The sequence below is a fragment of the Mustela nivalis genome, assembly GCF_964662115.1.
Source record: "Mustela nivalis genome assembly, chromosome: 5".
In the NCBI taxonomy this organism is placed as follows: domain Eukaryota; kingdom Metazoa; phylum Chordata; class Mammalia; order Carnivora; family Mustelidae; genus Mustela; species Mustela nivalis.
Genome location: NC_139024.1, coordinates 9,211,606 through 9,225,443, shown reverse-complemented (window position 1 = coordinate 9,225,443; position 13,838 = coordinate 9,211,606). Strand labels below are relative to the sequence as shown.

General features: G+C 45.8%; 1 protein-coding gene across 4 annotated transcripts in view; it reads left to right on the top strand.

The window, feature by feature from the left end:
• Positions 1-7,789: 7,789 nt before the first annotated feature.
• TULP4 (TUB like protein 4) overlaps positions 7,790-13,838 on the top strand; it is a 228,207-nt gene continuing 222,158 nt past the window's right edge. For 2 of the 4 annotated variants that reach the window (XM_082729566.1, XM_082729565.1), the window contains exon 1: positions 8,615-8,713. The gene's annotated coding sequence lies outside the window, so the exon portion shown is untranslated. Of the gene's footprint in view, positions 8,182-8,614; positions 8,714-13,838 lie in introns of those variants that run through there. The other 2 variants (XM_082729563.1, XM_082729562.1) reach the window with 2 other exon arrangements.

Genomic DNA, 13,838 nt, shown 5'->3' with positions numbered 1-13,838 from the left:
AGCTTGATTTAAAATCAAGTCCATGAAAAGGGACATGTCTTACTAATTTCAGGTTGCTAGGCAACTAGTCTACTGGGTAGTGTCTGTTCTGTTCCCCAGGAGATTGGGGAGAGTTAGCAGAAAACCTGTACCATTTAAGAACAATACATACATATATGTTCATTTACATATCACAAATGTGTACTTGTGTTTGTATATTTTAACTTTTGGGATTTTTGTTTTGTTTTGTTTTTGTTGTCTTGTTTTTTTGGAGAGAGAGAGAGCATGCGTGGGGAGGGCCAGAGGGAGAAGGAGAGAGAGAATCTCAGGCAGGCTCCAGGCTCAGCACGAGATGGGGGGCTCCATCCCACCACCCTGAGATCACAACCTGAGCCAAAACCAAGAGTCACATTCTTGTCCTACTGAGCCACCCAGGTGCCCCATATTTGTATGTTTTAAAAAGAACTATTTCTAGGAAAACTGTTTAAACTGCAGAATTTGTGTTGTCTTATTTTTCTAAGGAAACTCCCTACTCCATCTTTTAGTCTTATTAAGACAAGTAAAATGAATATTTAGAATTCTAGTTTAGGGAAATGAACGAATGTCAACCGTATATTTTCTCTCTCATTCCCTGAGTTTTTTGTATAGGATCTAAGTTTTTCTTAAAACTAATATCAAAACCAAATATTTTTCTTACTGTCTTACCAACTGATAATCATTATTATCACTGTATGCATTTAGGGTTGCAAGGTCAGAATTCTCGAAGTTGATAAGGTCCTGTAGGGTACCTTGCCTCTAATTATATGTACTTAATTTAGAATGATTACTTTGGTGTGTAATCTGAAAACCATTTAGAGTTATGGGTTTCTTATGTCATCTATTTTTACTTCTTAAAATAAGAATTTAAAAATCTAAAAATGTACCCATTATTAAAATAGCTGAATATAGAATACTTAATTAGTATATCTAATCACTTTATTTAATAGATCAGAGAATATCAAGACAAAATTAGTCCAATTATCTTTCCAAGCTAAATTTTCTCAATCATATGTCATACTCTCACCAAGTAATTGCCAGAAATAAAAACTAGATAACATACGAACTTTTTCCACAAATATTTGGGACAAATATTTTCCATAAAAATTCAGTATTATTTTATTTTAAAGTATTATAGCTTTCATATGAATCCCTAATTCATTTATATTATCTATTAGTTGATTTATTCATTCATTCATTTAGTCATCGCAAATTAACCACTACCTGCCACTGTTCTAGACTCTAGAGATGGAGATACAATAGTAAACATGAGGTTGTTCTTTTTTTTCTCCTAAGGTCAAAAACTTTTCTGATGCCTCCTTAGAGCTTCAACGCTTTAAAATAGCTTAGAATCTAAGTTCACATGAGCTGCATTTTTCGGAGGTTTACCAGGATGAAACTGGTTTTGTAGCCTTTAGCAGCCTCACGGAGGCATTTCTGTCTGGGAGTCAGCTCCCCATCAGGACTGATTCAGAAATCCACGCCCTTTAAGTCTGGTGGCTTTGTTTCCTGCGGGCCCGGGCTCTTTGCCTCTAGCCCACAGAGGATGGCAAAGCACATTCATTTAAATGCCTTGACCAGAAGCAGCCCTTGTGACTTCTCTTGTGCTGCTGGTGAGCATTGGAGCAAGGAGGGGAGGAGGCTAGGAAACATTGTCCCAGCCGAAGCCACCCTACAGCCACCCTTCACCCTACAGCCGAAGACACCCCTGTAGTCCTATTCTTAAATAGTGCTTAATACTTAAGTCTTCCAGAGATGGTCTCCCTCTACCTGTTGGTTTTTTTTTTTTTTTTTTTTTTTAATATATGTAACAAAAGTTACTAAGTTTCTAAAAAGTGATTCTCTTTGGTGCAATGCTGGTCCTACTGTCCCGGTTGGTCCTACTGGTAAACATCACTTTCATCAGGCTGTGATTCTCAGAACTTGCAGCTAGAAAAATCTAAGCTTTTTACTGAGTTAAACTAAAAATGGCTAGCATTAACATTACATAGCAATTAGCATAAAATTAACTTGTGCGCAAAATTGGAATTATAGGGGTCCATGGGTGGCTCTGTCAGTTAAGCTTTCTACTCTTGATTTTGGCTCAGGTCATGATCTCAGGGTTGTGAGATCAAGCCCTGCGTTGGGCTTTGTGCTCAGGGTGGAGTCTGCTTGAGATTCTCTCTTTCTCCCTCTAACCTCCCCCAACTCGTGCTCTCTCTCTCAATAAAATCTTAAAGGAAATAGGAATTCCAAAATTTAAGCACACAGTCTTTTTTTTTTTTTTAAGATTTATTTATTTATTTGATAGACAGAGATCACAAGTAGGCAGAGAGGCAGGCAGAGAGAGAGGAGGAAGCAGGCTCCCTGCTGAGCAGAGAGCCTGATGCAGGGCTCAATCCCAGGACCCCAAGATTATGACCTGAGCCAAAGGCAGAGGCTTTAACTCACTGAGCCACCCAGGTGACCCTAAGCACCGTCTTATCAAAGGTTTACTTTCCTAAATGTTTGTTGGTTCCAATATATTTTCATTATGTTTTTCCTGGGTTTTGGCCTCTGTTTTTAGAGAGCTGATGATTTCTGTTAACTTCCTTTACCTGAATCTCAAATCTTTTTTATGGAAACAAACCAAACAAATGTAAAAAGTCGCTGAGGTCCTCAGAGCTAAATGTAAATTACAATGGTTGGGAAGATTTTTCAGCTTCTAAGAAGAAACTCGACTTGACACTGCTGAAGCGGAAAGAGGACTTCTCATCTCAGAGAATACGAAGCTTCCAAACAGTGAAGGTGCGTAGGATTCACGCCAAGGTTGGGTCTTCAGAGGGTCAGAGGGACCTCAGAAACTGGTTCTCTGGGCCCCACCCTCCTGGCTGTGTGGGTGGTACCTCCCATGGTCACAAGATGGCAGCAACAAGCCCCAGCTGCCCCCGTGTCCTGGGGAGAAGCCCCGCTCAGACTTCCTTAGGACTTCTTCCCTTAACACTCTTAAAACTTAAAGGACCTCAGAAAGTTTGTCTTTTTTTTTTTTTTTTTTTAATGTGGGTTGTATTGATGTTTACCAATTTTATAAATTAGAACTGAGAAAATGGAAGCATATTTATCAATTTATTTATAATACAAATAAACCTTTATGTGTTAACATAAATCACCATTTTTATGAAAAAAAAAAAAAAACAAGAACACTGTTATCTAAAACAAATGTAGTGAGAAGAGTGGAATTGTTTTACATATGTTATAAGGCACTGTAATATCTGGCTCAACAGAGAGCAGGTGGGTTCTCATATCTGCTTCTGCACGCCATCGGTGGGGATACCCCACAATGTGCAACCTCTGGAAAAGACCAGGGTAATGTGGGTGCACATGCAAATGACATCTTGGTATTATTATGAAAACAGATCCCACAGGTTCCCTGAAAATGGGGGGTCCTTATATTTTTTTTAAGAGCTAAGAAGCTGTTCCCCAAAGGCCTCCCCTCTCCCCCAACTTCCCCCTTGTGATGAATTAACCAGCGCGGGATCACTTGCCTATTTCTAAGGGAAGAGAATCAAATGGGCAGGACTGGCTTATGCCAAGGATTCTTTCGTGTGCATCAGAATCTGTTAAAACAGATTGCTAAGCTCCCAACACCAGGGTTTGTGATTCGAGAATTTGGGGGTGGAACCTAAGAATGTGCATTTCTAGCAATTCCCTTGTAGGGGTGCTGCTGCTTGTCACCGTAGGGCACCTGTTGTGAGACCCGGACTTGGACCAGTCAGGGAGGTGGGGGGGGATGCCCAGGCTTCCCGGAACACGCTGGGATGTGGAGGGCAGGGATAGCTTAACAAATTGGGGTTCGGTAACACACAAAAGGGGAGAAGGCTGTTGGTACAACCAACGGCGCTGGCTGTCCTTACATTCTCAAAAAATTCATGGTAGATTCCTCCAAAATAGAGAAACACCTCAACACTGGTCCTGTTAGGTGACTTATCGAGGTCGCTACAAATATTCCAAACTATAGAGAAGCGCAGGGAAAGGGCCCTTTCTATTCCTAGCAGTGGATTTCACTGAAAGAACTAAGAGAATTTGGGAGGTGAAAAGGACCATCAGTGACAACACCCGCTCTGCGCTGTAGAGTGGGAGGAAAGGAGGCGGGAGATGGAGGGGGGCCCCACGCCCCCCCAGGCACCAAGAGGTGCTACGAACCATACACCCAGCCCCAGGGAGCTCGTGTGATCTTTGGAAGTTCTTACTCTGGTCTTCCACGCGGTGGTTGAAGCAAAGAAACCAAAACCAAAACCGAGATAGGAGGAGCAGGTTTCCCTTTATTCTTTTGCAGAGTGAGTAGAGAAATACTTTTGGTCCTAGACAGTGGCCCTGGGGTTACCTTTGCCCAGGAGGCACGTGGCCTGAGGGGGCGAGGACAGCAGTAGCTCTCCTCCGCAGGGAGGCGGCCGGCGCAGTCACTTCCTTGTGTCCAGCGAGGCTCATCAGATGAACAGAGAGGCCAAGGGCCGCTCAAGGCCACTTTACAAGGCCACCACTCCCCCGAAGGACCACCCTAGGACAAGGCCCTCCCTTATCCAAACCAAATCCCCCTCCTGTAAACCCACACACGCTAGCTCTTGATTTGGAATGTGTTTGGTCCAAAGTAAGGAGCTTAATAAAAATTTTAAAAGGAATTTAAAAACATACAAAGTTCACCAGCATCGTCTTCTGGGGTTTTTGTTTTGCTTTGTTTTGTTTTCTTCAGGTTAAACTTTCTTATTTTCTTCAACAGCTATTTATAAAACTGGGTAACATCATAATAGAGCTTCTAGGGTCCCCTCGCCCCCCATGGTTGTCACCCTTCACAGGTTAGCTGCAACTTATCAATGTCCTTCTTAAAACGTGACAGTGGTAGTCACCAGACCTGAGGCAAACGGTCTGGATGCGGTTAGCTATCCTAACTAGAGTGGGCACCACGGGCACTTCCTTCCTTATTCTGACCGCTGTGTTTCCATAATGAAGCCTAACTGCCTCTGGCATTTTTGGTTCTCAGGATATATTAGAAGACAAAAGGCTTGATCTTATTCTCTGAAGGTTCTGGCTCCTTTGCCATGGACACTTTCTGGCTCTCTGTATCCAGGATCCACTTTCCTAATCCCTGTGCCGAGAGTCTTGGTGGTTGAAGGGCTTGAGCCAGTAGAAACTTTGGGCTCAGAATTATGTTGTGGCCCGGAGGGAGGGAGGGAAAATGTGACCAGATTCTGGGGGATAGGGAGGCAGGAAAGAGGTCTCTAAGGAGAAGAGTTTGGGATTGTCAGTATCTGAATGTCTTTGCAGGAGGCGTGCAGAGAAGGGCAGAGACCAACCCAGGCCCCCGGTTGTGACTTTCGGGCTCTGCTTACAGTAGCCCAGTGGGGCTCAGAGGCTGTGCTAGCCCCACTCTCCTTCACAGGTGCACAGCTGAATCTTGAGTGTAAAATATTTATGTCACAACGAGGTTGTCATAATGTTAGAGAGATGCTTCTCAGATAGCATTGGAGCTTATCGCGTGACCCAAGGCAGATGTAAGGATCGCAGAACTTTTAAAGAAAGGTCATGTATTTCTCAGAACTTTTGGAAGCTTGAGCAGGGTAGTAAGAAGTTTTTCTCAAGCTCGAACCTAGAGGTAAAGGACAGCAGTTAACAGAGTCAAATCATGAATACCTTCTACTATTTAAGCACAACAAATACAAACACAATGAAACACACAAGAAACACAACAAAATGGGAATTGTTGACCCAGCGGGATCTCAAAGACTAGTGGAAGGGTTCTTTTTTTTTTTTTTTTTAATGGTTTTATTTATTTATTTGACAGAGACACAGCAAGAGAGGGAACACAAGCAGGGAGAGTGGTAGAGGGAGAAGCAAGTTTCCCCCTGAGCAAGGAGCCCAATGCAGGGCTCGATCCCGGGACCCTGGGACTGTGACCTGAGCCAAAGGTAGAGGCTTAACCAAGTGAGCCACCCAGGCATCCCAGGTGGGAGGGTTCTTATCACCAATCTCCTTTCAAATGGTTCCCAGTTGCCTCAGGTTTCTAAACAAGAAGCAATCACTTTCATTTCATAATTTAAAACTTATTTTAAAAAGCTCAAAATGCAGGGATGCTTGGGTGGCTCAGTTGATTAAGTGTCTGCCTTTGGCTCAGGTCACGATAGCGTGTCCTGGGATCAGGACCCACATGGAGCTCCTGAATCAGGCTCCCCACTCAGCGGGGAGCCTGCTTCTCCCTCTCCCTCTGCCACTCCTCGCCTGCACAAGTGCCCAGCGTTTGTCCTGTGGTAAGCATTTAATAAACCTGATCTATTTTTGATTGGGTACCTCTTATGCATACAGCACTATGCTAAGTACTTTACATAAATTGTTCCATTTAATTCTTCCAACAGCCCTGTGAGGTAGATATTCTTGTTTGGACGTATGGTTAAGGAAATAGCGTCAGACATGTTGTTCTGGTTGTCACTTGTTCATAAGCAGTAGAAGCAAGACTTCAATGAAGACCCTTGCTCCCAAGACCATTCATGTAGCCCCGGACACTGTGGGAAGCCACAGTGTCAGAAAATAAACTTGAGGGCTTTTACAGTTTTGCAGAGAGTTGGCTGTACACATGCCCAACAGAGCTTGGATAAAAGAGTTTATACATGTGGGCCCTAGGGAAAACCATGGTTTTGGGAGAGTGGATTCAAGGTTAATGCTTTTTCATTTTGCTGAAGAGAGTACTGCTGCCTCCTGACGGTACCCATTACATCATATTTATACTGTTTTGTAGATGGCGTTCGTTAGGTCAAGGAAGTTCTTCAACTGCATATTTTCATCTTTAATCCCTTCTGCTGCTAACTTTTACAAGTCTGACAGTAAGGATAAGATTTTTCATGATTTGTTCCAGGCCCTGCTTGCTGATCTCATTAGTGTGTGTGTGAGAGAGAGAAAAAGAGACTTTAAAAAACACGTTATGTATATGTTTTAAAGTAAGTCTATTTAGAAGTTGATTATTTTGTGGGAAGGACCATCCTGGATAATTCCTTTAGTTTATCCACAATGTTAGGTGTAATATTGAATTGTCATTTGAAGCATAATGGTCATTACCTTGAGTGAAGACTATCTTTTATGTTTAAGGTACTCTGAGACCTAAATAAGACTGCTTATAAAATATTACCCAATAATGCTGATACTTCTATTAAATGTTTTATATTATGCACATACATGGAGGCAAATATTATCATTTAAGAATTAACTTTTATAAAATTAGAAGTCTAGGTAGCACTTTCCAACATTTGCAAAATCATAGGCATGGAATTTCAGGACGCCTTGTCCGACTTCCCCCTCCCCTTTTTTTCTGAATCAGAAATTCACAGAAGCAGGAATTCTTAAAGCTGAAGCTGACTCAAAGATTTGGCAAATAGGCAAAATAGAAGAAAGTGCAGAACCCTTGCAAAGAGTGGCTGCTGTACTTAACTACATAGGACATTTATGCCTTCAGCTAGAAAGGATGCCGATCATATTTTTAAAATTAATAATAATAATAATTATTATTATTATTTTGAGCAGGCTCCAAGCCTAGCCCAGCCTGGAGCCCAACAGGGGGACTGAACTCACGATGTTGAGATCGAGACGTGAACCGAGATCAAGTGTGGCAGGCTTCACCAACTGAGCCACCCAGCCGCCCCTGATCTTGTCTATTCTTTTTTTAAAGTGCAGGTATGTGAATAATTACAATCAGCGTTGTTATTTCTTCGTATATACGGAAAAGGAAGGATGGATGCATAAAGTTTCCGTTCCTAGCAGGACATCAATGTAATAGGGGAGGAAAACTGTGAATTCTTTTTCTCTGATGGTAAAACGACGGACCCCAGGCTTTTCTCTATGAGACCAACAGAGAGAGAGAGACACTGAGGTCTGAGATCACCATCACAGACACTTGAATGACTGTCTTCATGGGAAGCTCGCTGCCCTGATTCACAGCCCTAGCAAATCTGCGCTTTCTCGCGGCTTTCGGCTTACGACAAAATGTGATGTCCACTTCCGGCTCGAATGAAGTTGGGCCCGCGCGCACATCACGACAGGACCCGTGGGAAGGACTGCTCAAGTTAGGTGTTCCCAGGCTGGACTACTTCAACCATTTTCATGGTTGTCACAGGCTGGGAAGTAACCCTGCAAGGCGAGGGCTGCGAGTTGTGCGGGTGCACGCGCGTGAGTATGGTGTGTGCCCGTGAGTGCGCGCGCTTGTGAGAGCCGGTGTGTGCCCGTGTGCGTGTGTGCACGCGTGAGTGTGTGCTCGTGTGAGCGCGCCGGGCCGGCGGGTCTGTGGAGTTGGCGGTTTCGTGAGTGCGAGCAGGTGGCCGGCGGGGCGGCGGCTCGGGCGGGGGGCAGAGCGCCAGGTGAGGGCGGCAGGGTGGGGGTGGGGAGGGTGCCCAGCCCGGCCCCGGGGGGGGCGGGGGGCGGGCGTCAACCGCTGGGGCGCGGGTCCCCAGCGCGAGAGGGCTCGAGGCCGGCTGGGGAGGCGCCTGCCAGCCGCGCCGGGTCACGTGGCGCGGTCACGTGGCGCGGAGCCGGGCCCAGCGGCGGCGACGGCCGAGGGAGGCGGAGACTCGGCCGAGACGCGGCGGGGGGGGGGCGGGGGCCAGGCGGCGGCGGCGGCGGCTGTGGCGGCGGCGCGGGGCTGCTGGAGGCGGAGGCGGAGAGGCGCGGAGGAGCGCGGGGCCGCCGCCACGGGCGCTAGGAGGTGAGGCGGGCGCGGAGCCGCTGTCACGGGCGTCCGGGGCCGGGCGCTGCCGCCCTCCCGGGCGGGGAGGCGGCGGGCCCCGGCGCCGCCGGGAGCGCCCTCCCGAGCCCCGGCCGGGCGCCGGTCCCTCGAGGTGGGCGCCGGGCCCCCGGCTCCGGCCAGGCCCCGGTGCACGCGCGGGCGGGGGGCGCGGCGGGCGGCGCCGGGCCGGGAGGGCGGCAGCGCCGGGGCTCGGCGGGAGGGCCGGTCCCCGGGCGGGGGGCGGGCGGGCCGCCTTGGGTGGGCTCTCCCGAGGGCGCGGTGGGCGAGGGTGGCGGACCCCGGGCTCCGGGCGGCGCTGGCTGCTGTTCTGCTGTTTTAGCCTTTTGTTTCAGCGTACAAGAAAATGGGGCGAAATAGAGCTTGGTGTGCGTGTGTGTGTGTGTAAATCAGGAGGCGTTTGGCTTGGAGCCATTTTTTTTTTCTTAATTGTGGAGAGAGAAAATCCCTTAACACGGTTTCCCCGGGGAGACGGGGCTGTGCTCCTCCTCTTCCTCCCCAACGTCGGGATGGAGTGGATTTCCCTCCCTGCCTCTGCCCACCTTCTCGTCCTCCAGTCTGTCTCCCTCCCTCCTTCTCCTTCCCGCTCCACCTCGGTGAAACCCCCCGAGCGAGCGGGGTGTCTGCAAAGCGGCCCGGTCACCTGTCGTGGCAGCTGCATGGAAATGCTGGCGCTTCTGCTGTCTGGTCTGTGCTTTTTCCTCTGGCAAATCACGGAGATTCCGCTCAGAATACCAACCCTTCCTCTTTTCCCTGCGCTTAAAAACAAAGTGTATGATGCTGGTTCTAAAGTTTGACCCGCTTGGGCAATTGGCGGGGAGAGGTGTCTGCTTTCTCCTGTCACACCACTTCAAGGTTGGAAAGGTGAGGGCCATCTAGCTTTGTGGAAGGAAATGAGGGTGACACAGTCCCACCGGGGATGGATGTGACTTACCTGCTAAATTGCTGTGGTGATCAGAAAGTCTTCTAACACTTCTCTTCTTGGGGACAATCCGCTTCCCTTGCAGGGAGCTGTTTCCTAGATTTCTGGGTTTGGGGGCTCTCCTGTTGGTATTTTGCAGTTCCGCAGCGCCCTAAGGACGCCTACTAGGCAGGTTTTTGAAAAAGTGCAGAGAAAAATCATATCTAAGGTTTCGAAGAATGTAAAAATCTACCTTTGCGGGGGTTCCTTTCTTTCTGCCTCTGTCTTGGGTTTCCGTTTCTTGTTCGCTGGACTTGAGCTGTTGCCCTCAGGGCCACTGGGAACAGTGCTGTGGTCCTGGAGAGGGCTCCTCAGCAGGCCCGGCAGCATCAGATAGCTGAGGTTTGAGGTTGTGATGGATGCGTGGTGACAGGGCACCTTGCACAGAGCCACACTGCGATCCAGGGAGCAGCCGCCCAGCGTCCTAGCTGCCTGGTGGGGCATTTTGGAAGCTGATCTCAACATTGTGTAATGATAGCCACATTCAGACTGGGAGGACCTCAGGCGTCCCCCTTGCGTCTTGTTTACTGTCGTGGAAGTGAACCTGTGAATCAAATGTGAAAAGTCAAATCCAGTGTTTAGTTCCTCAATTTCAAGAACAATACTTAATTTGTAGGAAAGAGTTATTTGAAGATGGAAATTTTAAGAGTTTTAAGTGCTCTGTTTTAGTAAGGGCTGTGAAAGTAGCAGGATCTTCATGTGGCTGACCTCTAGAGTTAGAAGTATGTAGACCTAAAAAAAAAAAAAAAGTATGTAGACCTGAGTTAGATAGACTCATACAGGGAAAATTTCTAACACAGTGGAGCTCTCAGACAGGGGACAAGAGTGGAAAGCCAGCATGGCTTTCTGGGCCTGAGAAAGAATAATAATGTGTTTTCTCATTTAGAGAGGATGTGCGTGTCATATTGAACTTTCTGTTTTCATATGGAGCTGTAAGTATGGCAGTTTGGTTATTCACACACTTTTCCCACCAAAACTCTGAATTGAAAAACAGCAACAACAACAGAAAAACTCTTTGACCTATGGAAAGATACATGGTACGTGAAACTTGATTCAGCCTTAATGCCGAGATCCCAAGTAATGGAAGACTGGTAAAGAGACAGCAGCCTTCCTTCCCATGGAATGTTCGCCTTCTCACTAGCTAGCTTAAGGGGAAGCCCAGGTTTTCTTTTCGGTTTTACTGCAGATTCACTGAGTACTGGAAGTCAGGAATGTTGACTGAGTGCCTACCACGTGCGTGGCGAAGCTAGGACATCGTTTTTCATCTGTTCCACTGCATTTACAGTGTCAGTTGGAGGCTCCCTGTTCTTTTCTGCATGTGGAGATAGATTGAAGAGAGATTGAGTGGGCCAGTGATGCATGTGATTCCTAAAAATTTATTAAAAATTGAGTAAAACTTCTGTTACGAAATACTTTGATTTAGTTATTGCATTGGCTTCTGTTTAGGACTCTGTGAAGCGGTTTTGGTATTACCTTCCTGAAGTTGTTCACTTGCACTTAGTAAGACTGCTGAGACAGCAGGGAATATGTAATTAGAATGTAAAATTGCTTTTAATTTGGCTGGGATAATGTTAATGTGGTTACTAAATTTTAACATACTAAATGTACTGTTTTTTTTCTGTGGCAAAATATACATATGAAATTTATCCTTTTGGGACACCTGCGTGGCTCAGTGGATTAAGCGTCTGTCTTCGGCTCAGGCCATGATCTGGGGGTCCTGGGATCGAGCCCCGCTTGGGGCTCTGGAGAGACTGCTTCTTCCTCTGCCTTACACTCCCCCTGCTTGTGCGCTCCCTCTCTCTCTGTCAAATAAAGTCTTAAAAAAAAAAATAAATTTATCATCTTAACAGTTTGGTGGCATTAGTACTTTCCCATTGCTGTGCCCCTGTCCCTGCCATCCACGGCCAGAACTTTTCGTCTTCCTGCACTGAAACTTCGTACCTGTTAAACAAATGAGGGTTCTCATTCCCTCCTGCCTCTGCCCTGGCAATCACTTTTCTTTTCCACTTTCTTTAGGAGTTCAGCTACTTTGGGCCCCTCGGATAAGTGCAGTCATACAGTATTCGTCCTTCCGTGACTGGCTTACCTCACTTAGCATGTCTTCAGGGTTCATTTATCCTGTAGCTTGTGTCAGAATTTCTGTCCCTTTTAAGGCTGATTAATAAATGTTCCATTAGTGTATGTATGTGCCACATACACATGTGTACACCACATTTTGTTTATAAACATTCTAAATCTTATACTGAATGTTAATAATCATGGTAACCTCATGATTATCGGGATCTTGTCACTGGCAATTGTAGATACCTGTGTTAAAACAGAAAAGTTGGTTATTTAGTGCGCAGTACCTTTAAAAAATAAAAGATTATGAAGGGGAAAGCTAATATGTATGTTATGACCTTGCGGGGTCCTGTGGTTCCCCTTGCATGTGGATTGTGACATAGGGCACGCCTTTTTCAAATCTGCGGTTGACGCAGATGATGTTTCTATTTCCCAGCTGATGTTGTAATGTGGCATATTTTCCTGCATGGAAGGATGTATAGGGCGCACCCTGAGGTATAGATTGTATAGGAGGGGTGGGGAAAGTGTCTGTTTCCCTTTATTTGCCACTTAACAGAATCATGTGTTACTTCCCTAGCATCCTCCAGTGGTGACAGATGAGGGTTTCTCTCTCTCTCTCTTTTTTTGGAGTTATCTTTAGGAACACCTCTGTTTTAGCATTTATGATACATTTCAGTCCATTTCAGTTAGCTTCCTTTTGATGCTCACATTGCCCTATCTGTGACTAAGGCTTAGTCAGGTTGGCTCCAAATCCTTATGACATGCCTCTAATAATGTATAGTAGCGCCTTTGCTTTCTGCTGTCACGAGATGTTCCAGGCTCATCTTGTACCCTTCCTATTCCAGCTTTGGAATCAGAACAGACCATTTTCGAAGGGGAAAAAGGAAAAATAAATGACCAATAAACATATTAAAATATGCAGTTTCACTAGTAATTAAAAAAATGAAATTCAAAGCAGTGATAAGATGCCATTTGTTATGAACTGAATGTGCCCTCCCCAGATTCCTGTGTTGAAGCCCTGACCTGCAGTGTAATGGTATTTGGAGATGCTGCCTTTGAGAAGTAGGCTAGTTAGGTGAGGTCACGAGGGTGGAGCTCTCATGATAGGATTAATGCGTAGGAAGAGACAGCAACAGCCTGTTGCCCCCTGTCCCAGTCAGGCCCAAAGTCGAGGTCATGTGAGACATGGCCAGATGGCAACTACCTCCAAACTGAAGGAGAGGCCTCAAGAATGAAGCCTACTTGCTGGCATTTAAATCTTGGCCTTCAAGTTTTCAGAACTGTGTGAAATAAATTTCTGTTGTTTAAGCCAATCAGTCTGTGGTATTTTGTTATGACAGCGTGAGCAAACTAAGACACCATTTTTAATGTATTGGGAATACCTTTTTTTTTTTTTTAAAGATTTTATTTATTTATTAGAGAGAGACAGAGAGTGAGTGTGAGTTGGAAGGGCAGAGGGAGAGGGAGAAGTAGGCCCCTTGCTGAGCAGACTGGATCCCAGGACTCTGGGATTGTGACCTGAGCTGAAGGCAGATGCTTCAGGGACTGAGCCACCCAGGCGCCCCTGTATTGGCAGTGTTATTCGTGTTATCACTAAATGTGATATGATTTGGTAAAGCGTAATATATGTAAAGTATTATATTAATAAGATTCTTTTGTAACCTCTCTTGGTAGTCTCAATATTTGGGCGTCTTAGTCTGGAAGAGGAATAAGGCAGATAGGAATTTCCAGTGCTGGGGAAGGTGAAGGGAAACGTGTGCTCTGTTTTAGTGGAGATGTAAACTGATGCCCTCATTCTGAATAGCTAGCTGGTATGTATCGAAATGGAAACCTTGCATAGCTTTTAGTCCAGCAAGTCCATATTAGGAATTCATCCTAAAGAACTATATAGTAGAAAAAGTTAGCACAGGATATAAATACATAATAAAGAACTACTTACTGTATGCAGTTACATAGTAAATGACTTTGAGTAAAGAATTGATTGAACAGATTGTGGTACTTTTGTTCCATGCAGCCATTGAGAACAATGATATGGATCTGTACTGTTTTCAGTCTGGAAAGCTG